Source organism: Phoenix dactylifera, chromosome 1 (assembly GCF_051530095.1).
Source record: "Phoenix dactylifera cultivar Ajwa chromosome 1, Ajwa_hap1_PhDact_Kaust_v1.1, whole genome shotgun sequence".
Taxonomy (NCBI): domain Eukaryota; kingdom Viridiplantae; phylum Streptophyta; class Magnoliopsida; order Arecales; family Arecaceae; genus Phoenix; species Phoenix dactylifera.
Window position 1 is genome coordinate 21557526 of NC_143190.1, and position 4654 is coordinate 21562179.

Here is a 4654-nt window from a genome sequence, read left to right on the forward strand (position 1 = left end):
GTCAATATCACAAGTCCATCACGAGATCATGATCTCCCATCATCCCATGATGAAGATCCAATGGCTCTAATCCATGGCGCCATCCATTTGATCCTTCTCTTCATCCAAATGTTGATCCAACGGTCAAAATTAAATGTTTTATCAAATCTAATCCAATTAGACTCAAATCAAGCCAATTTAGGTGCCAACTCTTGGCTAACCCATATTAGAATATGATCTAATCAAATTAAATCAATTAAGAATCAGATTCGAATCCAATTCGAATCAGATTCGAATCCACTTCGAATCAGGAGCTAAGGTTTGCAACACCTGCTAGAATGTTTATCTTGCAAACATGATCTAATCCAATTAGACCCTTGATAAGTTTTCTTGTGTGTGACCCATTGGGTTCCATACTTAGCCAGCAATAGGTGTGAGTGCGAGTTGACCCAACTTGATTAGAACTCTTCTAATCGATTTAAGTCCAAACTGCGCGAACCCGAACTTAACAATTAGAATCCTTTCTAATTGATGATCGAATTAAACTCTTTAGTTCGATCAAATCTATAAGACAAGATTGACGTCTAGCAACGTGTCATGTCTACCCGAAAAATATGGAATTTGGTGGAAATACCAAAAATACCCTTCAGTGGCAAGTTACCATGCAATTCAATCTTTTAATCAAACTGCATCCCAAATATGTATATGAGTATGAATATATGTCAAACTCAATTTCATATTCATATTTTTCTCAATCTTTTAATGATAATTCAAATAATGAAACATTAGAAACTCTTTCTAATTTTCATTCTGCTTTGATCAAAGGCTTCCTGAATTATCATATGATTAGAATAAATAGGATGATATCTTCTCTTACTAGAAGTGATTAATTTCTTGTTGACCTACTCATAATCTTCGTACACAATCCACCATATCTAGAAGACCTCGTACATAACTTATTGTCATGAATGAGTGTAAACCAAAACATAGGTTCATGTGCACAAGATACCATGGTGATCTCAGGTCAAAGGATCAGTTGCACAACTTCCACTAAGAGAATCATCTTTTGACATGTAAGTAAGACTTCATAAGATTTCTCTTTGTAGGTCAATTCAGTGAACTCATTCTTCTAATGAGCACCCATATCTTTGTATTAGTGTCTCCACACAAATGATTGTGAGATCAATCATCCTCTGCATCGAGCATACATAAGACACGCCAGTCTTTCCGGTAATCATTGATCCCCGACTCAATGTACCAATGACTGGAAATATTTAAGATTAGGATTTTAGGATTTTAAGTCTCACTAGTATGATCTCATCATAGTCTTAAAACCATTGCCCTAATCTAAGGAGTTTATCATAAATATAATCAACAGCATATGATAAAATATAATGCCTTTATTCATATTTAAATGTCATGTACATGATTTGGACAAATCAAAAGAAAAACCCTTCGCAATGCATATTGCGATTGGCTTGTAGGGCATCTACTCTTTCATAAAGGTAGTTTTCTCTTGATCGTCCGGGTAAACAGGTACTTGATTATATCCAGAATAACCATCTAAGAAGCAGTAGAAACCTTGACCAGCCAACCATTCCAAAATTTGATCTATGAAAGGTAGAGAAAAATGGTCCTTCCTAGTCATTGAATTAAGTTTTCTGTAGTCAATGCACATGCGCCAACCCGTGGTTGTGCGTGTTTGTATCAATTCTCCTTCCGTATTTTCAACCACAGTGATACTTGATTTCTTGGGTACCACTTGTGTCGGACTCACCCACTTACTATCAGAAATTGGATAAATGATTCCGGCATCTAATAACTTCACCACTTCTTTCTTGACTACCTCCTTCATGTTAGGATTGAGTCTTCTTTGCATTTCTCGAGTGGGCTTTGCATCATCTTCGAGGTGGATTCGATGCATGCATATGGAGGGGTCAACCCCTTTCAAATCGGCTACAGACCATCCTATGGCATGTTTATTCACTTCTAGTACCCTTAAAAGTTTACCCTCCTGTTCAATAGATAAGTTGGCCGCGATGATTACAGGGAGGGTATCTTCTGGTCTTAGAAAGGCATACTTAAGAGTTGTCGGAAGTGGCTTTAACTCAAGTTTAGGTGGAGAATCAATGGAAAGACAAAGTGGTGCGCTAGCAATGGGGGGAAGAGGTTCAGGTCGGATCTTCCAAGGAAGGAAACTCATGGGAGATTGATTGTCGAGTAAGATGTTGACTTCTTCTATGGCCTTATCTATGTCAAAGTTGTCAATGTCAAAATGGGCCAAGCATGCCTCTAGGGGGTCATCTGCTAAGATATAGGGAAGGGCTTCCTCTACAAGATCATCCATTTCATCAATTAGGCAACACCCGTCTTCCCTCACATGTTGGTCAGCGGCATGAAACACATTTAACTTAATTTTTATGTTCCCAAATGATATATACATTGCCCCAGTTCTACAGTTGATACATGCATTGGCTGTAGCTAAAAAGGGACGACCAAGAATCACAAGTATTTGTTTTTTAAGGTTGGGCACATGTTCCATGTCAAGGACGATAAAATCTACTGGAAAATAGAATTTGTCTACTTTGACAAGAACATCTTCAATCAACCCCCATGGTATCTTCACAGATCGATCAGCCAATTGTAAGGACACCGAGGTAGGTTTTAATTCACCTAACCCAAATTTTTCATAGACTGAATAGGGTAGAAGATTCACACTTGCCCCTAGATCTAAGAGTGCTCGGTCGATGGAGTTATTTCCTATGACACAGGAAATAGTGGGAGCACCAGGATCTTTGAACTTTGGAAGGGTGTTGTGTTGGAGAATGGAACTTACCTGCTCAGTTAGGAGGACCTTTTTAGGCACATGTGTCCTAGATTTCTGCTTTTGGGTGCAAAGGTCTTTGAGAAATTTGGCATAGGAGGGAACTTGTTTGATGGCATCAAGGAGTGGGAGGTTGATTTTAACTTGTTTGAAGACCTCCATCATCTCTTCTAATGAAGTTCCCTTCTTGCCAAAGGGAGAGGGTGCATTAAGTGCTTCAGGGAATGGAGCCTTTGGAATGTGGGTTGTGGCAGATGGTGGACTAACTGAAGAAGGTTTTGGGTTTTCATGTGATACATTCCTCTCCTCTTCTTCACCTTTCTTATAGTTACCCTCCCCAACCTTATTATTTATTATACGTCCACTCCTTAGGGTAGTCAAAGCATTGGCTTGCTCATGATTTAGTCGAGTTTCTTGAGCCATGTATTGTCCCCTAGGATTACTCATTGGTTGACTTGGAAGCTTACCTTCCTCTCGCTTGTTTAATGCATTAGCTAGTTGACCCATTTGGGATTCTAGCTTAGCAATTGATTGCGTGTGAGAGTGCAATAGTTGTGTGTTTGCCTCCAAACCTTGAAGGGCAGTCAACACTTTCTCCTCAAAGGCTGTATTTCTTTGGGTTGGAGGAGAAGGGTGTTGAAATTGAGTTGAGGGACGGTAGAGATGAAAATTCTGAGGGTTTTGAAAATTTTGGGAGTAGGGTTGGGCAGTATTCGAAGCTTGCTGCCTCCAAGAAAAATTTGGATGGTTCCGCCATCCCGGATTATATGTATTGGAAAATGGATCATTACCCGGTTTGGGTTGTGTTTGAGCAGCATTGATGTGTTCTTGCACGAGTTCGGGGAATTGGGGTGCTGAGGGGCACTCATGAATAGGATGCGATGGGCTAGAACAGATAGCACACACTTGTGCTTGGGAAGAGCTAACGACATGTCCTCCTATCATCAGTTGGTCGATCTTATGGGACAATGCATCTACCTTGCTAGACAGGTTCATAGAATGACTTATTTTACAAATGGTCTCTTTTCTTTGAGAACTCGGAGGTACTTGACGAGAACAGGAAGCATGGTGGAGGAAGTTTTCATTAAGATTTTCAAATAATTTCCATGCTTCATGCTCATTTTGAAGCATGAAAGTCCCCCCGCATGCAGCATCGATCATCTGACGATTTCGTTCAGTCAATCCGTCATAAAAATATTGCACTAGTTGCCACTTAGGTATTTGATGATGAGGGCATTTACGGATTAGGTCCCTAAATCTCTCTCAAGTTTCATGAAATTCTTCTTCCTCAGTTTGAGAGAAGCTTGTAATGTCACGTCTAAACTGGTTCGTTCTTCCTATGGGAAAGTATTTTTTTAAGGAATTCTTGTTGCATTTGATCCCAAGAACGAATCGAGTTAGCTTCTAAAGAATTTAGCCATTGTTTGGCTCTATCTTTAAGGGAGAAAGGGAATAATCTAAGTTTCAGAGCATCATCAGTGAAGTTCTGAATCTTGACTGTGGTGCAAATCTCAAGGAATTCATCTAGGTGTTTATATGGTTCTTCGTTGGTGAGCCCATAAAAAGATGGAAGCATTTGGATCACACTAGACTTTATTTCATATTGTACAGCTGCTACTTCAGGTAATCGAATGCAAGATGGGAAAGTGTAAATAGTGGGAGTAAAGTACTTCCTCAGGAGTTTGGGTTGTTCTTCAGCCATCTCAAGAGGTGGGGATGATCCTAATGTTTTGATCTTAGCTCTTATGTTCCTAAGGGTCCGTTCCATTTCAGGGTCAAAAGGTAATAGGTCACGTACTCTAGAACGACTCCCTTGCATACACTAGTACTTGATCAATCAAGCATGCAATA

General features: G+C 39.7%; 1 non-coding gene across 1 annotated transcript; it reads left to right on the forward strand.

The window, feature by feature from the left end:
• The first annotated feature begins 4022 nt into the window (after positions 1–4022).
• On the forward strand, positions 4023–4128 carry LOC120108899 (small nucleolar RNA R71). The gene has a single exon (XR_005510034.1). It is a non-coding gene; the product is annotated as a small nucleolar RNA R71 (small nucleolar RNA).
• The last annotated feature ends 526 nt before the right edge of the window (positions 4129–4654 follow it).